Source organism: Chaetodon auriga, chromosome 6, assembly GCF_051107435.1.
Source record: "Chaetodon auriga isolate fChaAug3 chromosome 6, fChaAug3.hap1, whole genome shotgun sequence".
Classification (NCBI taxonomy): Eukaryota; Metazoa; Chordata; class Actinopteri; order Chaetodontiformes; family Chaetodontidae; genus Chaetodon; species Chaetodon auriga.
Window position 1 is genome coordinate 17,103,420 of NC_135079.1, and position 27,739 is coordinate 17,131,158.

At 40.9% G+C, this 27,739-nt stretch overlaps 1 protein-coding gene across 4 annotated transcripts in view; it reads right to left on the reverse strand.

Annotated features, from left to right (window-relative positions):
* Positions 1-27,739, reverse strand: part of lrrc4ca (leucine rich repeat containing 4C, genome duplicate a) — a 162,119-nt gene that overhangs the window by 11,376 nt on the left and 123,004 nt on the right. For 3 of the 4 annotated variants that reach the window (XM_076733482.1, XM_076733483.1, XM_076733486.1), the window contains one exon: positions 8,254-8,327. The exons of the other annotated variant lie outside the window; for it this stretch is intronic. The gene's annotated coding sequence lies outside the window, so the exon portion shown is untranslated. The remainder of the gene's footprint in view (positions 1-8,253; positions 8,328-27,739) is intronic. 4 annotated transcript variants of the gene reach the window in all.

Consider the following 27,739-nt stretch of genomic DNA (forward strand, 5'->3'; position numbering starts at 1 on the left):
CATTTGTCTGTATTAATATTTCATCCCTTTGGTAATTGTTTTTTTTTATATATATATATTTTTATTTGACTCTATAATAGTTCATAATAAGTTAATCTAAAGCCTGCAACACACTGACCAGTTGCACTTAAGTAATTTATTTCAAATTATCTCCTGAGGCACTCTCCAAACAACATATATAATTATTTCTTCCGTGCATTTCAGTAATTAATACACAGCGGAAAGCAACAGGCATGGGGGCTAACACGTTTCACAAAAGGCACATGTTAAGCTCTTTTCACAGACAAACTATTAATAATTAAGTAAGTGCTTCATCTGCAGATAAGCTCTTGATCTAATTCATGTAGCACCAACCACCTACACACATAAACACAACTTGCTTAGCAAGCTGTATATTACCTGTAGATGATGACTGAATATGCACTAATTATCCAGATTGTTGCAGCTGTTATTTTGGTCAGCTCTGACTGTGGTTTCTGACAAAACACATAAGGCCATACTACAGTGTTTGGTCTGAAACGTTTCATTCCAACATCCAAAGCTTTTAGGGCCATGATTATTGTGTTCCAGTGTTTGTGTATTATTCTATAATTATTACTAATTCTTTTTGTCTCTATATTTGCAATGCCAAGTTTGTGTCTGACTAATACCTGATGGAGGTTAACATTTGAGTGGAATCAATGAAAATACTTGTTGTTCCAGCGTACTGTAATAATGCTAATTTTAACCCTCTACCTGCAAATGTCAGTACTGGCTTTAATGTAAGAGTCACCAAATTTTTATTATTGTTCATCATATATGTAGTGCATAAATCACATCTATTTTGTACATTAGTTATATATGTGTAAGTACAATATTCAGTACTGTGTGTAATGGTATAAATCCCATCATTTGTGGTTATGAATGAATGTGTTGTACTCCTGTATTCCTCCGCAGCTTAAAGTACACATCAATTCACTGAGCCACCATAAAATAAAGTGTTCAGGAATGTTGAGAGAAAAAAAAAAAAAACCTGAATATGGTCATCCTGCAGGTCTTTTTCATTGTCTTTTGTTGTAACCAGCCAAGTGCAACAGACAAGCCGAGTACTTTGAATTGGTGCTAACTAGCCAAGTGAGACAAACTGACAGCTGCTCCCCTGCCCACGGCCTGACATCCTTCCACTCACAGCTTGTATGTCTCATCCATAACAAGATGGTGAAATGAATTTGATTCATCTAACAAACACTGATTTAACCAGAAATCCCTGCATGGAAATGTATTAGGAAGCTGCTACGCAAACTGAGGCAGCCCCTATTTAGCCCCTTTTTGTTTTATCATCGTTTGAAATTAGTGGATCATTGTCAGTGACAGAGTGCAAATGAAAGATGAGTCCTAGCTATAGTTCAGACCTAGTGGGGAAGAGGGGTATATAAATAGTGAATTGTGATATAGGGATAACAGGGCAGAGACAAAGTCCATGCTACTCAATAACAAATTGGCATAACATTTTAAAAAAGAAAAGACATAAGCTACATTCATTGAATTTCACTACAGCTCAACTGAGTCAGGAATTGCCTGGGTTGGGTGATTGCAATTTGTCCCCAGACTAATCAATGATTTTAATCCCATCTGTGTGTGAATTTTCTCCCATTTCTTGACGACCTCAGTGGTCCTCTCATAACATGAATCCAGTCCACACATTTTGTATATTTAAGTGTGCTTCTGAGCTTCTGTGCTCCAGGTGCTGTGTTTCCCGTTATTATCTCCAGCCCCTCAGTTCACAGGTGGAGTTTTGTGTTACACTGGACGAAAAAGAAAAGGTTTCTGCCAGCTCATTAACATCAGCATCCAGTCCTAATTGGAAAATATATACAATGAAGGGCAAAAAAAAAAAAAGAAGCCATTAGAAGTGCAAGACGCAAGCTCATCTAATGAGCTCTTGTAGCGTCAGCTACAACTAAGCATTCTGTCTCAGGGAGACTGCCCAGAAACGACTTAGCTACACATATTAAACCTGACTTTCACGTGACAGTTCCCTTCTTACTGTCAAAGCAAATGAAGCATTTTTCAGAAACATCCTACAGAAATAGATTTCAATCAGCATGTGACAACAGGACTTCAGGAAGAAGCTGTACTTTTAAAGATAATTCATGGGACATTTTACCTTCATTTCCATTCTTTATTACAGTGTAGATACAGACAGAAAATGTGAGGGATAGAGAGGAGCGTACAATACTATAAAAGTCTCCAGTCTGAAGCAGGAATGTTGCTGTAATACATTTTAACCACTTGGCCATCATATGCCTCCAAGCAGGCATACTTTTAATTATCACTGTACTCAGACGATAAGCTTTTTCTCCAGACACCTGTGAATTGTTTTTTATTGGACTGTGTTAATTTGAAAACCATTGATTAAATAATTTTAATTCCAAGGGTCTAAAACACAAATTCATACATCATTCTGAGACAAATGGGAGGAGGGATCCATTTGGTCATCATGCAGTAGTTTGCGTCCTCCTGGAAGATGAATGCAACATGGATGGGCCTTTATTTGTATTTCTGTGCATGTGCTTGTCACTGTAACAAGGGGAAAACCTAACTTTTGCCTGAATAAAGAGTCTTGTTAAGATGATCTAACATGAATGAAGAGAGAAGATTGACACGGAACTGAAAGTGTTTCATTACTTCAACTGTTTGTAGACGCTGGGCTAAGTTTAGGTTGTGAGAAACAACTTTTAACATCATGAGTACACAGTATGTCACTGTTTACAATAACACATCCACTATTTCTGAATGAGGCCATTGTTGGTGACGATGCTTATCTGTGAGTCAACATTCTAGTATCTGCGAGAGAGAGTGATGTGTCACCACAGCATGATGAGGAAGGTGTATCATTACTGCAGTGCATCACACTTGTTATTCAGGTGCAGGCCAGTTTTACACAGAGACAAAGCAACTGGCCTCCCCCTCAGTCAGAGGATGACCCCCGGAGAGACACATTTTCCTGATAAATGAGCTGCAGTAATTTCAATTGGCCTCTTTGGACAGAAGTGCCTGACCAGGAGCTTGTTTATGGCCACTGGCCTTGAAAATATATGCAAGGATACATGCATGGATGTGCATCTGCGTGAGCTGGTAAACATACACGCACACACACAGGAGTGCAGACGTGCATTCACAGACTTATCTACACAGTGCAGCTAATGATTAACTAGATTTTCTAACTAAAATCATTTTGATTTTAAACTTTAATCCTTCCTGCACACTGTTTTGATTCTTGTCATTCCCAAAGGAAAAAAAGACTTTGAACCAGCTGCACAGATTACCAACAGAAGGTGTGTATCTATGTGAGTGTGTGTGCGCGTTGTATGCTTTTAGCACGTGCAAATTTTCACAAGCTGTGTACGTGACAGCCTTCTTATTTCACAGTGAATAGTGTGTTGGCGGTGGGGGCTTGTGGGTGTCAAGAGGTATTGATAAAATCATTCTTCACCCTGTGAACATTTCAGAGAGGCTGTGGGCAGAAAATGGCTGCTAACTACTCTTCAAGGATGTAGGATGAAGGAGTCTGTCCATAATACTGCTGTCACTCTGGTGTCTGGCTGAGGTCAGGGTTAGCATGCATCACTTTGAGTCTGACCGAACCGTGCAGGGGTCATTCTGAGGTTGCGAACCCGGATATCTGGGCAGCACAGTCTCCCTGTAATGGCGTGTGGGATATGTACGATAAGAGGGAGCACGCTGATGATGTCTGCAAATTAGATGCAGAAATCGGAGGCAGTGTCAGAAAACATAATAAACATAAAAGTCTATTAAGATAGAATGTGTAAATTAATTCATCGGGCTGTGAGTTCTTTGAATTCTTGTACATTTACACTCCTTTTGCAATACAACAGGAGCCTAATGACTGATAAAAGTCGTTATGACAAAATCAATGAGCGTTGCGGTTTTACAGTAAGACAGAGCAGAATTATACCTCTGCAGTGAGTCAGTGAGTTAGAAGAGGACAAACGCTCCACTTTTGTTCTCCTTTTCTGAACATATGACTGATTTTAACATCTGTTCTGTGTTGACATCTTCAAGGACACATGCTTGTACTGTCTCCTTGATTGATGTGTCAGTATACCTGTGTCATAGCAGCTGGACTGAAGGTCGGCTTTATAGACGATTTGCTAAAAGACAGTTTGCTGCTGACAGCAAGAAAAGCAATAAGTAGAGCTAAATGTCAAATAAAATGTGCTGGATGCACCTTATAATGGTAACAATGAGAGTGGGGGGACCTCTGGTGGTTTGGAAACACGTCATTACAATGAAGAATTCTTTACAACATATAGAGGTGATTCCATCAGATTCATCATTCATCTTGAATAACCTGAATATTAATGGATGACGGGGAAAAACCTCATTTAATTGTTATTCAACAATCTAAGTAAGATATAAATACATAATAAATCTTCTTTTTAGCTTTGGCATTTTAGGCTTGGAGTTCTGTGATGTGTGTGTGTGCTTGTTTTTCTATATTTGTAAGGCCTAAATGCCCACTCAAGCCCACTCACAGCATGGGGTCTGACAACTTCATGGGGACCAAAATGCGGGACCCACCAATGTAAATCATTAAATTTAGGATAAAGACTTGGATTAAGGGTAGTGTAAGTCTACAGCAAATGCGTGTAAGTCTATGTAATGTCCCCACAAGGGATGAGAACAAACCTTTATGTGTCTGAGTGAATGTGTGTGTGTGTGTGTGTGTGTGTGTGTGTGTGTGTGTGTGTGTGTGTGTATATGTGTACAGTTTTTGGTTGCAAATTAGCCTCTTCAGCCATTTAAAGAACCACAATAAAACCCCCCAGGAGTATCATTATGCTGACTTCGAGTGATCCCTGATGGTGGTGCGTGCGTGTGTGTGTGTGTGTGTGTGTGTGTGTGTGTGTGTGTGTGTCACTGAAAACGCCAATAATGTGCATTATGACGGTTGAGGAAGTGTTACTTACAGTAGTACAGTAGTGTTTTTTCTTGCTGGGATTTGTATAAAGATTGCAGCTAACAGTGGATGATTCAGGGCCCCTCTCTGCACTTACTGCTGGGTCTCATTTTTGTTGTACAGGACAACACTGTGGTGAAAATGTTATTTTAATTTTCATTTTAATCACCTGCATCTCAATGACAAGAACTAATTAAAGGAACAAGGTTCCTCATTGTTTCATATCAGGCATCTGCTCCCCTATTTTTTGACCTTTTCCCTTTGTAACAATCTGCTTCATATTCATACACAACACACACTATCCCAGTTTGGAGATGCTCACAACTGCATTTCAAAGGCAAATTCACAGAAGTGACAGTGAGAAGGGAGAGTGATGCTCATTTTACCTAACAACAGGCCAAGATTAAAGCAGAGCACAGCAAGGCTCAGACTCAGAAAACACAGAGGACCTCTGTGAGGAGGCGTACAGTAAAGTTACACTTATGATAGTCCTGTGATAAAGTAAGACTAATTATGATGCTTTTTCTTTCAATAACACATCTCCAGATGTGAATCCACACACTTGGGAACATGTATGTCACCAGCTGTTTTTCTGAAACGTGTTGCCAAAGGAAAGGGATACATTTTAGAGGAAATAAAAGCATGTGACTCGACTCCATTGCACAAATTCAATATATTTTCCATAAAGAAACCCAATCTCCCGCCCCACCGGGACAGATATAAAGGGTGGATAAAATAAGAGGAACACCACATGAAAAGGAGCTTTGAACTAAGTGAATCACAAAAGCAACTATTCATGCGAGTCATTTCAAATAAGTTGAATGCTATTTAGCTTTTAAAGAGGTCTGACAATCACCGCTTTAATGTGTCGGTTTCCAAAGGAAAACGAGGGAACTAATAGAGTTTTAAAGAGGCCACAGAGTTTGTGCCTGATGCGGTGCTGCATCGGTTGTAAAAACTCAAGAATGATTTGCTGTAGCAGGGATAATAGACTCTCAAATTATGACAACATATGGCCAACACAGACAAACAGCATCATCAGCCTAGAGGAACAGAGGTTGCAAGTAAAAGCTCCCTGACACTGCGACAGTAGTTCACACCAAAAGTAGAACAGACGTGTAGTGGAAGTTACATGCATGAGTTGCAGTGGGTCTGCGCACACCAGAGGCATATTTCTCTGTGCAGTCCAGCAGCTCTCTTTGAGAAAAAAAAAAAAAAAATTGTCTTACACAAAGGTGAAATGTCTTGTGAAAATAGACAGAGTCACTGCTGAGAGTCATAAAGTTTCTCTTATTTTTCCACTTCGGTAACTCTATAACATACTTTCATTCCATTTTCTCCTCAGACTTACTCATGCATCCAAGCAGCCACTGAATTTCTCATTTAGCGCCGTGCTGTGATTGGGTAAAGCCTGCAGCATAAGACCTATGATCCTCTCTCTGTCTTTGTCTACAGTACCAATCAAATAATTTCTTAAACACTTAATCCTTCAGTAACAGAGCTGATATTCACTTGGCATTTCATGTTTCACAAGCAAGAAATAACAGTAATCACTCTCCTGTTTTTAAATCACATTGGGTTTTATTGTGAAATATGTGCCTTCTTTTTAACGGCCATTGCGCTCAGCACTGCCAGAACAGTAGCTGGAGGTTTATGGGCTGCCTGCACCACTCTGCACCACATGTGGGAGATTTCAGTATGCATCTGCTACATACAGCTACAGAATTTAGAATTGTAGATAAAAAAATGCAAAGCTATTCCCTCACCAATTAATCCACACACTCAACAAAAACTCTCACACAGCTACTGTACTTGTCAGTAGTCTGGTCTTGGGTAAAAACAGTTGCAGTGCAGCAGCCTTGCCAATCTGAATAAGCTTGTATCCAGAGCTAATAGACAAAGATACACAGAGGTTTAACCAACGTATTCGGCCACCTCAGGCGCCACTACATCCCTAGATCTATTTGTTCCTCCAACACTGGTCAACCAACAACCCACAATCCAACTACAAACTCAGTGGCGACCCCTGAGATGAGGAGCAATCTCATATTGGCCCCTTCCTTAAGCTTATTTAACACTTAACATCTTTATTTTTGTCCACCTGACTTTTGCCCTCTAGTTTCAGCTGTATTTGTGTTTTGCCACTTTTCACTAAATTTTATTCATTTTCTTATATTTGTATTGTTCTTTGGTTTTCTCATTCTACAGCAATTTGGATGATGTCCATTATTTTAAATGTGATCTATAAGTAAACTTGACTTGATAGGTAGCTGTTCAGCTAGATGGATGGAACAGTGAAAGTCAAATAAATGCAAAATACACCCACAATACCATTTCAACCTGTTAATCATGATTGTGGATGTCTGATTGTATGGTAAGCCCTCTTGTGGGAGCGATTCAATAATTGCTCTGCATTATTGTAAAAGGGCCAAAGAAAGTGAGGCTATTTTAAAGGAGCCGATGTACCCTATGGTGCAAATATTGTTCCCTCATAATGTCCCAGTGTTCCATAATGATTATTTTCCTAGGCATGCTGCTAACCACTCTCAACAGATCCACAAATTATTCACTCTTTATGGATTGAACAAAACACTTCAACAATGCAGACTCGCAAAGTGTTCCTAAAAGATCAAGAGACTTTCCGCCTGCTGAAAGTATCCAATTACTCATTAACATCCCTGAATTAAAGGTACATAACAAGGAGAGTATTCAATGGCTCGGTCATGAAGTAGAAGAAATAAACTGGAAAAAGAAATAGAAATAGTGCAGACCATTCATTTACATTTCCCACTAAATCCTTCACATGATCACAGGGGGCTGGAAGCTAATCCCAGCATACCCCGGCCACAAGACAGAGAAACATCAAGGTGATTTATAGTTTCCAATCCACCAGAATTAGACACCTTTGGACTGTGCTGTGTTCCCACACTATAAGAAGTGTGCCAGCAGTAGTTTGCTGAGATAATAAGGGTGATTTATTTTGGCTGAAAAGGTCCATTCTCAGGGAACACAGGGAGTGAAAAAAGACCAGGTGAATCCACACTGAAATAGTCACTTTCTCTATCTGCGGCTCCTCCTGAAATGGCTGAATATGATTCGGCCAAAGGTATGAAATAGAGTGTGCTTTGTTTTGCCTCATGCCACATTATTAGGGTTTAGGTTCGGCACTCCGATTTATGACACGAAAAGTGTGTTTCTCTCTTTTTCTCTCAATCAATCAATCCATCAACTCTGCACGTCCTGCTGATCAAGATTAGGCTGCTGACTCTGTCTAGCTCTTCAGTTCGTACCTGCCAATTCAATCACGGCTCCAATGGGTTCTGGTCATCCTCATGATAACGTCCAATCCACCGTAACGCTGTCCCTGAAAACACAAGAGGCGAACCGTAAGAATACTTTAAAACAGATACAAGATTTACAGTGATACAGTTTGTGGCCACTCCGTTTCACGGGCTCCATGGAATAGCCATGAATAATGCACTATTTTGGAAAGATTATCATGTATCTACTCAGCTACAAAAAATGCAATTTTTTAAAACCCTCAGGATAGAGTACATCTAATTCAAAATTCTCTTTACTGTTTCTAAATAATCATTGAGTCATCTTGTTAGTTTTCCTTTCAACCACTTCCTCAGCACTCTCTGCTGATGCTGATTTTTTAGTGCCTTTGAGAACCTCTATCGAGCAAATGGAGCTTTACTGTATTCTACTGTACTGTAAGCCAGAAAAGCTCGTTCCCCAGGGACAAGGGGACAGTCAAAGCCATAAAGCCTTACAAACACACGGCCACACACACATGCCTGGCGTGTACACACAGACACGTTCACACAACACAGAGGACAGAACCCTGCTGAATAAATTATGGGGGACAAAAGCAAACGGAGATAAAACTCTCTCCATCTCGCCATCCATTAGTGCAGTGCCGGAACTGTGAGCGCAACAAGTGTGTGTTTGATCCACAGGAACATTATTTTGTGGGCCTATCATCACCCCAACCTTTGTTTTAAGACAAGGGTTTTGCCGTGTCTGTCTCATTTATGCAGCATTGCCAGTGAGTACGGTTTTCACATTACGGTTGCATTACACCCTGATGACCTCTCATGGCAGTGAACGCACCACAACCATATCTTGACCCATCTGATGACAAAACAAAATAGAATAGTGCTAAATAGAATATGTTAGAAATTAAGGAAATTTGCTTAGGAATTAGCCAGCTGGAGTGGGATGAAACATTTTTGTTCATGAGCCCGAGACCATTCTCAAAAGTCCTAGAAGGCAAAACTAACCAAACTACAGGTATTTATGTTTGTTAATGCAGTCTTGTTCCTACAAGGCTGAATAATAAGGACATTCAAGGAATGTAGATATGCATCAGTCTAAGCTTGTTTATGGCACCAACCATGAGCTCCGCTTGGTCCTAATGACCATGTAAATCTTCAAAAAGCGGTCTCTAATATGTAGTTTTGTCTTGGAATTCGTTGCTTGTCTTTGACTTCTCCTGAGATTTGTTGACATTAAGGAAAATGCAGAATATCACCAATTTTATCCATTAACTTTAGTCCAAGTCTCACATCTCCAGTGTACAGCTTTAAGTTGCACAACTATACATAAATGGAATGTAATGTCACGGTGACAGTAATAAATGGCACAAAATTGTTGAAAAGCTGGAACCATCCAATGCTCTCTGAGTGAAACTTCACTAAGAATGACAAACTATGTCCACGGATAGTAATGATGGATATGGGCTTGGCCGATGTAATCTTTATCATTGTTGTAATTATCAACAACATCAATATTGCACCACACACACACACACACACACACACATACAACCAAAAAAAACAAAACAAAAAAACCAACAACAAAAAAAAAAAAAACACCCGCTGGCTTTACTCTGTCTTTGACAAAACACTACATCATTCCATTTTTTTCGAAGCATGTCTCCAGTCAGTGTCTGGAGACATGATGTATGTTCTTCCTAATTAAGAAGAAAGAACTAAAAGAACTACACTCAAACCTTAAACATGCGGACAGCTTGGTCTGTCAGACACAGCTGCTGCTTCAACAGTGGTTGGGTCTTTCTAGGATAAGGAAAGAGATGAATCAAAGTGTGACTTGCTTCTTTATAGCCTTTCCATGAATGTATGCAGTGTACATATACATGTATATATTGCAATTTATCACTTGGAGTTTTCAAATTGAATATTGCTCTTTCTTAAAAAATGTCATCCAGTGTCCTCATATGTGTTTCAGTAGTGTGCGCTGCACTGCACAACTGAATACAGTTTGCTCATATGCAACCATGCCAAATACCCGAGAAAGGGCACAGCAACTGAATGCTGCTGTCAATGCAAATATTGTCAGATTGCATCAGTTGAAATAACATGTGACTTGCATGAGCATGTCACCGCCACCAGCTCTGGAAGTCACACCTGACACAAACAGGCAGCAGATGGATCCCAACTATCAGCTGCATGGGGCAGATCATGGTGGACTCGCTTCCTCTTGAAAGTCTGATTCATGAAAAAATGAAACGTCACAAATACTGTAGTTAAAATAAATCTAAAAATATCATAGTCCCTTCTTTCCAGCAATTACATTCCCAGAGACACTTTATTGCCACCTTATATTTTGCATGGACACCCGAGCACCATTTATTATCTCATCACATCTTCAACATCAGCTAGTCCAATAAACTTCGACTCGTATCTTTAGAGGTCTGCAGGACATCAAATATCTACTCAGCCACTTTTTCGCCTCTCTCTTTATTTCCCATGAACTCACAGAGATAAAGTCCCTCTCTGAAAGAGTAGTAGTCCAACAAATCAAGACTAATGTCAGTGCCTTCTGCTCCAGATCGCAGCATATTTTGACCTGCAGGTCACACTACATCACCCACTGGAAATGACCAGAAATGTATGTCAGGCTGAATCAATTGGCTGCACAGCCACTCGTTCAATTAAGATCTTGGGGGGGGTGGTCAGTGTGGTTTGCACTGCGGTGAGTACAGGCTCCCAAAGGAGCAGTAAGTGCTGAAATCAGCTCAGCTGCGCCTGCCATTTGTCATTATCTAATGGTAAATCCATCTGTGTCTGGTAGAGGGTCCTCGCCTGGCCAAATTGCTAAGTGACCAAACAGTAAGGAAAAGGAAAAGAAGGCTAGATAGATAGATAGATAGATAGATAGATAGATGTAAGTTGTAACTAACTTGTTGTTAAACGTACTGTGGCTCCAATCTAACTGTAGACTGTAGGCAGAGAGATCATATCAAGATGTTTAAAAAGATCCATGAAATCTCGAAGGTTTGCTTTGACATGATGCATATGCACACAGAGATTCTCAAGCCATATTTTCTATTTTAGAAAGTCTATGGAAGACGATGGTGATGAGATAAAACAAATTAACAGACTTTAAAGTAGGCATTAAGATGGAATACAATTATCTGGAACAAAGAATGCAATTTTGTAATTCTCTCAATTACATGATCTGTGACTTAATTAAATTAGAATGCGGCTAAATCAGTACTTATAATATGATTTTAATTAATACATGTCTCAGCTATGCACACCATTTGTTAGAAGACAATATGAGAGCTTACAGGCTTTTCAGGCATATTCTGTTTATCGCTGCGCTTGTATGTGTGTGCAAGTGCATGTGAGTGTGTACAGGAATGCTTGTGCCTGCACTGTATAAAGAATTTACTGTCAAAAATTGCTGCCACTGACTACCAGACTTTCTTGAAATGCAGACAAACATGTTCTAATAACGTGTCATTTAGCCAAAGTGATTCAGAAGCAGTGGACATTGTTGCCAGATTGTCTTATCTGGAATTGGCAAACTGGTGCAAGATGAGGTCTATTTATTTTCACTGGATGGCTTCATGTACTGCTACTCAGAATGACACCATACATGGCTATCTACAAGTCCAGTGGTACTGAAATGGCTGGAGGGCTGAAGGATCACAGGAAAGCATGATAAAACATGGACTGCTGCATATTATCCTTGCCATACCTATTTTTATTGTCAATGCATGGTGTTGCCTGGTTTAAATAAATGCTTTTGCAGACCACGGTTAGCACCGCAGTTTAAAATTCTGCTGCACTGAAGGGATGCCGCAGAGAAACTCAGTGCAGAGTGGAATTAGTGCAATCAGGGGAGATATGGAATTAATATGTCTGATTAAGTGCCTGACTGAATTAGCATTTGGAGTCCAAAGAGAGTTCAAGCAGGAGGAGAGGGATAAGATATGTTCTGTAGAGAGAAGGAAAGGCTGACAGACTGGGCTGTAGAGGAGAATAAGGTAGCAAAGACAGAAAGAGGAGCAGGAAAAGGTAGAATGACTGCGATATGGAGAGTTTTACTGTGCGATGATCAATCCGTCAGCGCCTCGTTTCACTCAGGCCAGTCTTGTCTCTTTGATTAATTATTTTTGACAGGGAAATATTCCTTCTACTCATCTGCCTGTGAAATGGATTCATAGTCACCCTCCTGTCTTAGCTTTTCACCAATATGCACACCAGCTGTCAGTTGTTTGTGATGGGAAAGGTAATTGGTTTAGCCCCATCAAAAATGTTGAAATGAGTCTTCGAAGACATTGTAATCTGTTTTCATGAAGACCCCCGTCATTAGGGATGAGAGAACTACACAAAGGTGCTTACACGGAGAGGGAGACATTAAGGATGACACAAAGAGGGAAATATTCAGAGGGAGGCAAATAGGGACACAATAGTAACACTCAGAAGGCAGAAGGATAAGTCAGGGAAAAGGTAGTTTGAGGAGAAACAGGGAAGATGAAAGACACAGACTACATGGTTAGCCCCACAGAGAGAGAGGAGTAAATTACCAATAAGGAATCTCTCCCCCGAAAATATCTAACTCTCATATGAAAGGCTGGCAAAAGCCTCTGAAGAAAAAATGCATGAGAACCGATGCCATGCTACCACAGGGTGATACAGGAGACATACCACACTAAGCCAATAAGCCTATGTAAAGCAAATCAATGAAAAGCAACCTGGGATTGCACAATAGGAAGCTAACTACATGTGTGTGCATGCAAGACTAAAATTGACTACTGTTTACGATTCTTGCTAATTAATAAATGTGTGAGAAAAAGCAGACATGATCACTGAGAGTAGATCACAGGGAATAGGAGAAATGGAGTGATGTAAGGGGAGAGGGTAAAGAATAAGGAGTAGGAAAAAAGCAGAATACAAACCAAATAGAAAAGGTAACATGGTATATGAAATCTTTTGGTGAAATGGTGTAAGCAAATGAGGTGAGAGACACATCAAGGGGGAAAAAAGAGTGAGGAGGGCAGGAGATATTTTCTTGAGTCACTGGGTGTGTCTGTCTCCATGAAGAGATGAGAGCGGTAGCTGAGGTGGTTAGCATGCGGCACCATCAAAGGAACATGGCAAACTGACAAATTGGAGAGATATTCTCCAATTTTCCCCTTCTGTTCTTTCTTCAGATTTTACTAATTTGGATTTTCCTCCAGGAATTAAATGGCAGGCTTCAATTTGTGCTCCATTTGAGGCAGGAACTGACTTCTTGGTACAGTCACATTAAGCCGTTTTATGATGAAATGTCTGGATCTAACAATGCTATAAAATCAACTGGAAATCTGGCTCATTAAGCGTTTAGGCAGTAAGTGCGTGCAGACTAAACTGCATAAAATATTTAATAGTTTGTTGTGTCAGCACAAGCATTGCTACTTCAGTTTGATTTCTGCTCTGTTCTTGACGATGGCTGCAGATGGTAATGTTGGTTAGTCAACCAGAACCAAGCAACAACAGACCTCAACATATCTCTGGCTAGATTATTGTGACACTTACCAGATTTATGCTCCCCAGAGAATGACTGAGCTGATTTTGGTGACCCTTCCTCACCTTTTGCGCTGCACTTCTGTCATGTCAAACTTAGCTGACAGCTGAATTCATGATTCAGATTCATGAATCCTCATGTTTTTGGTGATTAGCATTAACATACAGTGTCTAGTTATAGTTTTTATCTGCAACAACATATAACAACATACCCTAGTTCTAATCTGCTTCGGATCCGAGCATGAATCCTGTCCGCAGGATTGTGTTCTGATTTCACTGTGACTGTGTAAACAAAGCTAAGATAAGCCGAAATCAACTCATAATCCATGAGTCATATTGCAATAAATGTTGTTTTCCAAGCAGGTAAACTCATTTGATTTTGACCCAGTGACCTTTCCTTTCACACTCTCCGCAGGACAAACTTAACATCGCATTACATTTTTTTCTTCATCAAATACTTAATACACAGTAATTGCATGGTGTAATGAGCATTACATACTCTAGAGACAGCTGCGGGGCTTGAGCATGAGTGTTTGTTTTATGTGTGCATGGTTGGTTCATTTGTGTCAACACCATTGTCTATACAGTACACAGTATATGCATGATTGAGCTTAGATGGACAAAGTGGCATGTTTTCTGACCACGATTTTGCTTTGAAAAATCCAACCTTTCACATTTGCTCAGCCTCAAATGGGAGAACCCAGCACACAAGCCAGTATAACAACCTCTTAGCGCATGCATGTCTGTTCCCACATACTGAGACAATTCTTCACGCGGCTTTCTGAAAGTCCATGTGGACACATTTCATGTGCAAAACCACACAAAAGACATGTCATCAGGCTACAGCTATGAACCATGCAGGAGAGTGAGCATACAGAAGTGTAGCTAACACATTCCCTGTTGGACTTGACGCTAGGGATCCTAAGCGGATATACAGTACAATATCAGCACTAAGCAGAGCGTTCATTACAGGTATCAGGAGTTGAAGTTGATAGTGGAGTTAAGAAAGGAAGTGCTGACAAGCTACCAGAGAAAGGAGGTAATACGAACGGCAGACTATAATGCTGACTGTTATCATGCTACACGCAGGCAGTGGAAGATAGAAAAAGAGAGAGGAAGAGAGCATCTGTATATTACAATATGTGTTAATATGTCTTCTTAGAGGCAAGTTAGAAAACTGCTGTGACGACTAACATGTAGAGTGTAAAAGAGGAGCATGTTTGTATTAGATGTTCAGAAAGGTCCTCATGTTAAGGTGTGAATTACCAGAGCATGATATTAGCTGTTTTGTACCAGCAACCACAACAACAGTACGATTAAAAAAGAATAATGTTGAGTGTAGAATAAAATATTTGTGTTGGCAAGTACAGAGGGGACAGTCAACACCAGACATACACATGGCAGACATCATTTCTTCTTCTCAGCTTTTTGCATGAAAGCCCAGGGAGAAGCATCAGATAGCACGGAGCACTCGTCATGCACAATCGGCCATGAGTCTCTCTCTTGACGAGGCCATCAGCCTTACAGCGCTTTCCAGAACAATCTTGCACCAGACTAGCCTTTAGCTTCAGTGCCTGGCAGCACCAGCTGCTACGCTCTGCCAGCCGTGCTTGCACAGGGAGCAAATGCTCCATTGCAGAGGAGATAAGTAAATGTTACTTATTCCATGTACAAAGGCAGTATTGTACTATGTACCTTGACACAGGCTGATAACCTAGGCTTGAAGCAGACAGCTCCCGGAAGGCAGAGGTGGATTGATGCATCTTATGATTCAGTATGTGAGATACCATGAAGCTGAATGTTCTTAAGTGAGGAGGAACAAAGAAAAGATGATGAAGGGTAAATGTTCAGTCAGATTTTGCCCACTTTGTTGGCAAAAAATCAAAAGTTACTTTTGGGTTGATGATCAGACTTACATGTGAGAGTATTGAAGATAATACAGAGCCCTGCTCTTTAATTTGAAATTATTATATATATACAATACAATAAATCTTGCCTATAGGCCATGCTATGGTCATCTACAGTACATATAGCCTGACTGTGCATGTGACAGTGTGTGAAAGATTAAGTTAAAGAGGGGAGACAGAGAGATAACTACATGGAAAGTGAAGACTGCTCTTGGGAAAGCTCCCTTTCTCTCTCAGAGGAGAGGGAGGCCGTCTGAAGAGGTTATTTATTTTTCATCTGGAGATGGAAACTGAAGAGCGGTGGGGAGAGCCCCAGTGGAATTACTGACTGGAGATGGGGCTCCTGGGGCTACTGTCTCTCTCTTCTCCCTCTTTCTCCCCACTCCCGCTCACTTTCCATCTCCCACCTTTCTGATCTTCACCAGAGAGCTGCCACTGTCTCTCTGGGAGAAGCGGGAAGAGGAGAAGAAAAAGAAGCGCTGCTCATTCTCGATGCCATCTTTGCCTGCCTCACAGTCAAACTCTATTCATCCCACACTCCTGTGGTCTGCGGAGCTCTGCTTGGCTTTGCTCAGCTGTAACTGCATCGCCGAGTTGTTCTTCAGGCTCTTCCCAGGCTTGTCTGTCTCTACGTGGGAAGCATAGCTTCTTATCCCAGCCCTCCTCATTAACAGCATTCCCATCACACTCCAGAGTCATTAAAAGAGCCACTTGTCCTCCCCCATCCCCTCTGGTGTTTTCCTTTCATCATTCCATTTCTCTGTTCGGATGAACTGGCGGTGTGAATGTCTTGGCTGACACCTTTACTCCACCAGGACCGGAGTGAATTATTGGGAGGCAGAGAAGTGGGGCTACATAAGCTTTATAAGACGGCCTCTCCATGGCCTGTTCCAGGCATTCTTGTGTTGTCATGGGAGCCCATGAAAGACTGCCTTTCTGCTCCCCATTTCTCTTAATGAACAAAGGTGTCAAATGCATCCTTACATTCAGGCCATTTGGGAGGTTCCCCATAGCTGCAAAAAGTCAAGATACTAAAAATAAGAGTGCTGCAGAAAGTATGCAAGGGAGCCCATAGTTTCAGACTGATGTGAGGCAATACCTTCTCCTTTCTACCATCCAGGGAGGCCTTGTGTCAGTGCAAGTTTTCAGCAAGCACATAATTAAGATGACATTGTTGCTACAGTGCAGTAAAGTGCTCCTCAGCAACAAAGCTCCTCTGCAAGAATTCTCACCTGGCGAGAGTGTGGTACCCCAGGAGTTTGCTATTTCCACATGACTTTCTTCCACATTCTGGCTGTCGGGCCACAACACAAACCCTCTCCGCTATCTTATTTTATAAGCTGGATAAAAACAGGATGAGGAACGATGAACCACTACATGCTTTTCCATTTGTACGGAAAGAGAGAGAGAGGGTGCGCGAGAAGGGGGGGGACTAATAGAGGACCTAGAGTAGAGTAGTGTTTGTATAGGGACACACTCTTCATTATTCCTCAAATAGAAACAAGCTCGGCCTCTGCCAATCTCCCTCACAACAGTAACACGAAAATGGACTTCACTTTCGCTGCCTCTCAAAGCCACGAGCTAACAATGGCTGGAGAAGAAATCAAATTTGCACCCCCCATGCAATAACCTCCTTATTTTCTTCCTCGTCCCTTTGCCTGTCCCTTTCTTCGCCTTTCTCCCTCTCCTCTATCTTCCTCTGCACTCCATCCCCCACCCAGTTAACTTCATTGGTTGGAGAGGAAGAATGCTGAGGATGCAGGACTAAGGAGGAACCAGCATCAATTAGACTCTAAAGTGCACTTTATTTTTTTGTCCCCCCATGCCAAATTAAATTACTCTATAAATTTAAAAAAGCGCAATGGAAAAGCAATGAACTTTAATTATTGAAGCAGAACCTCAGCGTGGGTCATTGCTCACTACACTCCGGTTCACTGTGTGCTCTCACACTGCACATGTGTTGGCTTGGGGCCACTGATTTCCTCTGCTCAAAGATGTATATTTCACAAAGTCGGCCTCACTTTTAATGATCAAACCTTCCCTTCACATGGTCCAACAAATTAGAACACAAATGAGCAGTCTGTTTTTGTCCACATAGCTGCAAATGGCCTCTAATGATTATAATCCACAGCAAGCAGGGGATGAATCATACCTGTTTAATAAAGTGATATTCTGACATGTTCAAAGGATTTAATTAAGTAATTAGTTAACAACATATGAGATAATAAAAAGCTAGTCACACTTTAGACTTTCATTCTTGCTTTGTCATTGTCTTCTTATGTTCTTTTTCTCACTTGGTTAGCATGCACACTGTATGTAACAGAACAGATCAAACCACTTTGATAATTCAACTGAGAACACCGAGGACACAGTGGGAAACAAATTAAACATGATAAGTGAGACTGTGCCTCCCCCCATGTGGATCGGATAGATGGGGTAACGCGTGTCTGAGAGGGGAGAGAAAGCGTGAGACAGCAGCTGTGATTCCCCTCTATTTCTTTTCTGGGAGGACTGCCAGGTCAGATGGCATGGCACAACGTGACCTGTGTAAAATGTTACTGCCATTTGCCAGTGTTTTATCTTTCTATTTTAAGGGTGCAGTGTAAATTCTGACCTGTGCTGAAAAATATGCGTCTGGTCTGGGTGGAATGCTAACAGCAACCTTTCATTCAAATCCACTCATTTTCCCTGCTGCAGTAAAGTGTCAATAGAGAGCTGCAGAAACCTGAGGACATAAAATGGCTGCAGACATGTCATGAGTGAAAAACACTCTGTCTTACTTCACAAGTCACAATGAAAAACTATGGTTGTTTGATTTGTTTGCTTTCTTTCACAAGATGTGTTGATTTGTAATGGCACAGTTCCACTAAACAACAAGGATTTATCATGTAAATCTATATTTTTTTAGTTGTGGATGTGGATTATCACGGTACATGCAGTCATGTGTGGGATTCGAGAATGAATCTAGATACTCTGTGATTAAGGTTGTGTGGCTTCATCGATATGGAACACTTGAGGATATCAAGGACATCAAGCAAAATAAGAGGGAAAGAATTAAAGAGGGGGTGAGATGAGAGGATAAAGTAGGTCATCCATGTAATGTTACCGGTCAGCAGATAAACTGGCTGAAATATCCTTGTTTACATGCGGCTTTCACATGCGTATATTGAAGATTTTTATTTTCTAATTGAGATCAAACACCACACTTTCGTTTTTAATCACTTATGTGGGCTGCTAATGGGGGAAGACAGCTGCACCTTTCAGTATAATGCAGTTTAATACCAAAACCCCACTAAATGAGCCCAGGCAGATTAAATTATTGATTGAATGCTTCTGGCATAGAGAACTGCACGAATATGACTGAATAGTAAAAAGTCATTTTCAAGTCAGATTTGAAGGACATTAAGACAAAGATAAGCCAAGGTTGTGTGAGTAATTTAACAAATGCTAAGTCTTTTAATGATAACTATTTATAATTTAGTAGTATCTGGACCAGCTTGTCATTGTATTTGATAAATGTTACTGCTCAAAATTCAGAAAAAACACATTGTTATTGTATGAGGGGTATACCTGGACAATTTTCCCTCCTTGGTGGCCAAATGAACCTCTTTCCTTTAAACAGCTTGAAATACATTGAGTTAATGCATTCGGTTCCAAAGCAGGAAGTTGTGTGATGTTTCTAGTGTAACAATGTGGATGTTGGAGGTGGTCGGTGGGTACACAAACCATTTGATTTCAACACACCAGACCAGGTCCCATCTCATACCAACAGTCATTATCTATGTATTTTTACCACAAAGGCAATTGTTTCCTAACCCTAAATCGAGTGGTTATGGTTGCCGAAACGTAACCATACTTAAGCGAAACAGGTTGAAGTCAAAGTCAATTTTAGGATGCAGTGACAACGTACCTATTGTGTGTTTTTTTTTTTTTTTATTATACATTTTTGTTAGTTCATTTGCTGATGACAACCATACGATGCACTTAAAGGAGCGTCATGTGAGAATCTTAGTTTAAAACATTCTAAAATTAACTCAAATTACAAACACAATGTGAAGAAATAACAGTTTTGATGTTATCCCAAAGACATCTATGTAGCCTATTGTGTTGCAGAGAGAGCTACTGAAGTTAGCATGCTAACCAGCTAGCCCCAGCCTGTCATGTCTTGTAGTGCTACTTTGTACCTAAAGAGGATAAAGTGAGTCACTGTAACATCCAGTCTGCCATCAGACTAACATGAGAGGATGAAGATGAAGGATAAATGTTCAGCGGTGAGGAAACGAAGTGATGAAAATAAAAGCAAAACACGAGTTTGTCTCTTTCCACCACTGGACACAGCTCTTAGAGAGTAAAGGGATGAAGTTTGATGGTGAACTTGCATCTTTCTTCTAGACTGGTAAGTAAACAGCTGTTAATGTTAATATTGTGTTGTGTAGCACTGTGTAACATTCCTCTAAGGTAGCTGTCAGTTGAAAAAGACCTATGGGAGACACTGCTCCTTACATGCTGCCCCCAATCTGTTTGGAGTATGAATTTTACAGGTGCCTGTTTCTTACATATAGCACCCTTAAATGCCTGGAAAGCAGACATTGAGTTGATTTTACATTGTAACTATACAGACTACTAATCCTGAGGTCACGAACAATCCTCACAATCTATTTTGTCTTTCAATAGAGGACTTGTTGCTCTAATTTTTAGTAATTTTTAATTAATTTAATTTAATTCTCACATTAATGGCGTGGTGCTGGTAAAAAAAAAAAAAAAAAAAAAAGAAGATTTTGCACCATTAAAAATGCAAAAACTCAGCCTGAACAGCGGCTTGACTGACTAATAGTAGGCGATAATGGTAAATGCTAGTGAAGCAGCGGCACAAAGAGACAAGAGTCATAAGGTCAGCAAACTGACTCAGTAATGTACAACACAATGACGGTATAGTTTGTGGCTGGTTAAGAAGTAGAGCTGAAATCCATTTTGTTCACTAAGAATGTCTCAATTTTGCACTGAAGACATACGTAGGTGCTTGCAATTACACCATGAGCCACGAGACACTTAGAATATTTTAGAAAACATGTTACCATTGAACCTTAGAGCAACTAAAGAAATGATTTCAATGAGCAGGAAGTGAATCAACCGATGCAGCCCCCCCATACATGTCCTCACACACATGCACCACCTCTGATTTCCTTGTCGAAATAGGCCTGTTATACAATTGAATTATGAGTGAATCATTATTCGTTGGTGTCGTCTCCTGGTGGTTTACATAACCGGGATTTAATAATAGAACAAGTGCACGAATGCTCTCCCACAATACTACTGGTGCTCCCTGACCAAGAAACGGTACTCAGGTTTGTAGCTCCATTTTGAGAATGAGTCAGGCGGAGAGCCATAGAGAGACAGAGAGAAAGAAAGGGAGATAGAGAGAGAGAAAGTGGAGAGATGAAATGAACCGAAGAAGTACATTTCCCCTGCCACATGCCTGCTGTTCACCCTGCCGAGTCACAGGCGTCTTGGCCTCTGCAGTTTTACAGAAATGCAGAAATGTCTCAAGGGCATTTAATTTGGCATCAAAAAAGCATGGATCAAAACAGTGGAGTACACAGCTTTGTTTCAGATTTGCTCATGAGACAGGGTGCTGTTTCAGTCTGAACTTGAACACATATCCCATTACAGATGATGCTGGAGCACTCAGTGCTACAAGCTGTACACAGCACACAGAAGTGTGTCTGCAACAAAGCATCGTCAGTGTGACTTTAGCCAGAAATGAATTCTTACATACTGCATGTGTGAAGAGAGCCAACAGACACGACCACACGCACACACCCACACACCCACACACACACACACACGCACACACACACACACACACACACACACACACACACACACACACAGTGTAACTATGTGACTGGTTTGAAAATGAACAGAGACGCATTAAAGATTCCAGTGTGCTTTCAGATCTCTCACCCTCTATGCTAAAATACACAAATTATTTGCATTTCTTGACCTTCTTTCAAAAATACAAGTGCTGTAAATGTAAGATGATTTAAAATTCAAAGCTGGTGTTTTTATATAGGACTTCTGACAAATTTGGCAACTCTAAACCTTCATTCCTGACAAATTACTGGCGGACAAATTACAGAGCTTCAGCTGGAGACGAACAAAAGCCTGACTGAGGGACACGGTCAGCTGGCAGACATTTAACTTTAGCTGGAGACCCCCGGAGTCTGAGTGTGTGTGTTAGAGAGAGAGAGAGAGGGAGAGATAGAGAGAGGCAGACAGAGAGAGAGAGACTCCATGTTAGCAGTCACATCACATCACAGTTTGCAACCACATTGATTAAGAAAGTCACCATGCAGACTAATTTGGACATGGAGCAGACTAAACGATTACTGGCAACCACCGATTTCATGTGAGGACATCAGACGACTTTAATGGTTATTGCAGTTATACATTACCATGCTCGCAGTTTTGTTTTTTTTTTTCTTCTTTTTTGTGCAGCTTTTAATTATTTTACCCATTTCCTCCATGTATAGGCACTGGCAAATAATGCATCCTGTGTGCAGGTTTGATTATTTGTATGTAGACATGTGTAATCAGTTCTCGTGTGGGTGTGTGTGTGTGCATATCTCTGTGTGGTATTATTATAGGGGAATTGCATGTCAGTATGTTGTGTGCACTGTATATGTGTGGGGGTGTTTTATTTATCTCCCTCTGTTTGAGGATACGGTCCTTTGAGAGACTCAAAGCAAATTCTATTGTAAACCCTGAGCTACTGAGGGACTGCAGGAGCCAAAGCCATCCATCAGAGCTGGACATATCCCCCATATGCAAACAAATGAATTAACGCACTCGCCTCCCACCGGGCCCACGCCACAGCAGAGCAAAATACGGTGCAGGGATGTTAGGAGAGGTGAAGCAATGCCATATAATAAGATGAAGATTAGAAAACCCTCTTGTGGCACCAAAGTGAAAGGACAGGCAAATATAAGGATAAATGAGGAATAAGGTCAAGTGAGTTGGTTGTGTGAAAAAGAGAAGAGGCCAAGACAGAGCATTAAAACTCTCCACCTCTTTTGAAGTGTATAGTGGCTGTAAGATCTGTGGTTATCCTTTAAAGGGTCTGTAATCACTGGAAGTGGGTGCACAAGAACCCCACTGCACACAGCTGTGTGTCACTTTTTCGCGGCACTGTGGTGCTGTCGTCCTCTAGGAATGATTAACCCAGAAGAGCTTAATATAGAAAGAGAGGAGGAAAAAAGAAAAGCGAGAGAGGAGAAGAGAGAGTGAGAGGAGGGCATAGAGGACATTATTGTATTCCGTGGAGAGTCTACTCTTTACCTCTGCACATCAAACCGTGTTCGCCACCATTTAGCAATCTGTCTGCTAATTAATCATGCACTGTAATCAGTCAGAGGCTCTGAAATACTCTGTGCGTTTGAGTGGCTGTTGGTACATCATGTGTGTAGGGAAACAGATACACGCTGAGAATAAAAGATGAAGACTGCATGACATGGTGCTGCTGCAATCTTCCTGTCTGGGGCTACAACTGTCATGCAATCAGGCTTTGACGTTTAGAGCAGGACCCTGGGTTTAAGTTTCTATATTATTGCTTTCCTGTGCTCCAGATACAATGGAGGGTTCACTTTATGCTGTTTGTTCACTTTATGGTTTTACTTCAACACCTCTGATCTATCTTGTGTTCATGACTCATTCTTGGGTTGTTGATTGTGAGCTTTTTAGCCCCAGAAATCAGAGAAATGAACAATAGATAGTGTATCCACTGATTCTGGCAAGGCATATAATCTTAACGGGTGCAGTATTCATGATGCTGATAATGACCTCCAGAGTGGTGATATCATAGTGATTGGAGATGGATTGACTGCATTGCCACCAGGGCGAGCAATCATGTCTGCAGCAATTCTGGCTAATTGTGACATGGTGGCAGTGGCAGCAGGGGTGGGCTGGGTTAGCATCCGACACAGAACACCAGCCAAGCCTGCTAGCTCACATACAGCCATCAGCGCTAATCTCCCGCTATGTGCTAACAATAGCACTGATGTGCTTGCTTTCTGGAGGAGCTTTACTTCCCCCAAGCCCGCCTTGTTTGTGCGATGCCCCAGCAGCCAGCCGTCTTTAGCTTTCCCATTACCGAGGGAACAGTGGAGCTGAAATCAGCCGGGGTATTGTCGCTCCCCTGGAATGGCTGACTGATTGAAGGCACGCAGGTTACCGGATTCAGCATCGCATGAGCTGGGAAATGTGCAGGATGTGGATAAACAGTTCTCTAAACCAATTACTTTGCATAAAGCACATTGAGATTAGTGAAAGGGAAAAATGTGGAGCAGGATAGAGTAGATGAGGGAGGAAGATACAGATACTTTGTGTTTAACAGAGTGGACAGGATAAGAGAGTTTGCAGAGAGTGAGAAAGAGAGAGATGAAGCTACAGGAGGTGGACAAAATAACAGCAACAGCCTTTAAAATCGCTAGTCAGCAGAAAATGCTGACGGTGGCACATTGTGGAAATGGATTCTTTTTAAACATTGACTTCCATTGAAAGACAGCTGAGCATGTCTGCCTTTTCTGCCGATGCTCTGCTATATATTTATAGACAGTAGGTCCTCTTGTTCATGCAGTCCTCTACTGTTGAAGCTGATGCTGCCTTCCCGAAGGGATCGACGGGGCTCATTGTTTTCACTTATTACCAACTGTCACCAAACACAACATGATTTTCCAAAAGAAGCTGAATTGTCTAAACTCATTTTCACCTTGTGGTCCTGCACATCAAAATATTGTGTTTACTGTTATTATTGAGTGTCTCATTGCTCATATTAATAAATAGGCAAATTACTGCTACTTGTTGCCCACTTCAAAAGCGACGATATTAAATATAAATTACAGCTTTAAATGATAATTGATGGTGGATGTAACTTGTTACTCTGTAGTTTAATGCATTTCCAATATACATTCTCATTTAGCTTCACTAATTGGGCTAATAAATGTGCATGTAATAATGCCTTCCACTGTATATGCATGATCGCCAGGATATGATCTCTCCTTTTCTCAGTCCAACCCTCTTGCACCCTGTATTTACTTTCATATTTATAAGCATATGTGGTCTAGCACATTTCATAAGGTCTTTAAATCCTATAACAGCCCCTGGGCATTGGGCTTAAAACACGGCAAATTACATTGGACCTCAGCTGCTCTGAAAAAGGGGAGGGCTCCCCCCACGGTATGTCAAAGTGTAATCCTCCATTTTAGCACACTCCCTCAAGCTTTCTTTATTTGTCTGTCTGTATTTTTCTCTTCCTGCACCTTAGGTTATTCAAAGACATTCACTGTGGGTAACGACTGAGATGTGGTGGCTTCTGCGCATCTCATGTAGCATTATAAAGAAATGGCAACCATCATTCACAATTCTAGTTCACTGCAAAGTCCAGAGGCAGGGTCAACATTATGCCAGACACTTCCCTGATACGGTAGAGAGAAAGAGACAAGGCTTCCCGATCCCGCTAAGCTGAATGACAGCCAAAGACACAGTCAGAGAAACTGCAATGTCACACACGACAGCAGGTTAGTTGGCATCTGGCAAGTGGACATTAACTTGCTGTCTGAGTTCGCGAGCAGGTCTGACACACCAAAAGCCGCAGCGACCACAATCGGCACACAGGACATTTAGAGCACACACAGCAGTCTTCTTGGCCTGTTACCCATTTTCAAGGTGAAGGAGGCATTAAACTAAATGGGCAATACATTTCACAATCAAATAAAATAGATAATGATGTGCTTGCAGCAAGTTCTATTCATGCATCTATTCAGTGCCAAAATACAATATGCTGACCCCGTTCCACAAAGGTGAATTGGGGTGCTTCGCACCCTCAGATATAATTAATGCGTCTTCATTCTTAAATCTGTTTTTCCCTGTCTTTGCTCATAATTGCCTGAGCACAGGCCAAGTTCTTTGATTTAATTTTGTTTGATTAATTTCACAGTGCTTGGAATGGTATTTACCACTGAAATAATATTTGCATGACACAAAACGCTCTTCTCCTCCAAAGAGCATTTCAAGTTGGCCTGAATGATGTTATGCCAGTGTGCACACCAGGAATGTTGCATGTCTGAGTGCCATGTTTGTGAAGCAATGACGATGTAACTCTGGGAGATTAAAAAAAAACAAAAAAACAACATTCTTCCTCTTTTGAATTAAGTTGAAATTAAGTTTTGAAAATAAGCTTCAAACACATCTTTGCTCAATTCAGTAGTCTCAGAGGTTTATTTGCTACAGCTATTATGCTATAATTTTATTTAATTTAAGATTATAATACCAAACTCTTTTAAAAAAAACACACTTTTGTAATAGACATTATATGAACTCACACCTTCTTACAGTTGAAAATTAGCACCATTGAATTAACATGGTTAGTCAGTCAGTAAAGATCATTTTTTTTCAGCATGTCTCCTCTTTAATTTAATATGTATGTCAGCATTTCCAATAGATCTACGTGCCAAGATGATATTTTATATAAATGAATGTGTCCAGGAGCCAAATGGTACTGAAAGCTAACAAAATCACCCTGTTGACAGGGCAGGTTAAAAGTCAACATAAAACAGGAAAGAATATGTCACCCCACTTTGAAGATTTAAACTTTCTCACTGCAGCATACTAAATAATACAGGACTTGTTAGCATGTTTCGGCATTGCTCCATCAATTAATTTGGATTAGGGTCCACTTTACAGGGGCTGTAATCACAATGCAGCCGATCCTTTGATGTTGGAACAAATGAGTACAAAAATGGCAGAACAGTCTTATGAAGATTTGTTCTCCTTTTTCACCACAGAGAACACTAGATCTCCCCTAAGTCAGTGAATCTCTTTCCCCTCACAATGATGAAATCCTCCATTGTCACATTAAATGAGAGGATGGAGGATCCTAGCTTTTTGGGGTGAAAAAAAAAAAAAAAAAAAAAAAAACCCTCCTCCACACTTTCCCTGTTTGCCCAGCCATCCATTGAAGCCTATTTGCATTTTTGACATTTATGGGTGTGCTCCTACACTTGCAGTATAATTTATATGACTTATACAGCTCATTTACAGATTGATAGCTGCCATTCTTAACTGGCTATAATGAATGCCTCATCACTGCACAAAAGTTACTGTGCTGGATCTGATGTTATGCCAGAGACTCCACAGAGCCACTTTCATTCTTCATTAAAATCTAATTTGTCTTTGGAAGACAGAAGCCAGTGTTTTTTTAATGCATCATTTTAGTCTGTACAAGGAAACACAATTTGCCATTAAGGTTCATCTTTCAAAACTGAACACTGAAATGAAGCAAAAAGAAGAATTCCAATTAGGGAAGGATCATGCAATACTTCCAGAGCAGGGTGAAGGTTGTGGTTAACTGTTCTCAACACACACACACACACACACAGCGATAAGGAAAAGGCAAGGCAGCGGTTCCAAACAGTCCCACAATCAGGGCGTGACACTCATTTGTCCTTCAAAAGACCTTGTTCTGTCTTATCAGTCAACCAGTTATGTCCATTGTGATTTTGTCCAGACTACAATAGGAGGAATTTGTTTCTGTTCTGCTTCCGTACTGAAATGGTTTAGCCTTCTTAGCCGTAAGGGACACCTCACATTCATGTGACCTCTTTTAACTACAAAACTCCACATTCCAATTCAAGCATCGCAAAAAGAAATAGCACAGCGGAATGGTGCCTGAGAGCGGAGAAATATGCAATGTGATGGCTAGGACATGATAGGGCCTTTATAGTGTAGAATAAAGAAACACCTAGAGATGAAGCTAATGAATACAGAATGAATCTGACTCTCTTTTATGCTCCGATTAGTGTTATGCAAATGTAGAGCACACCGGTGGGGGGAGGAAGAGGAAGGATTGCATGCCAGTGACTGTAGGGGTCCCACCTGTTTCATCAGGCACAGAAGACCCTTTTAACCTGTCCACACTGCCCTCAAAGAAATACGCAGCTCCCAGAGGGCTCTGTCATCCCCTGCAAAACAGCTCTTTCTGGATTTGCTTT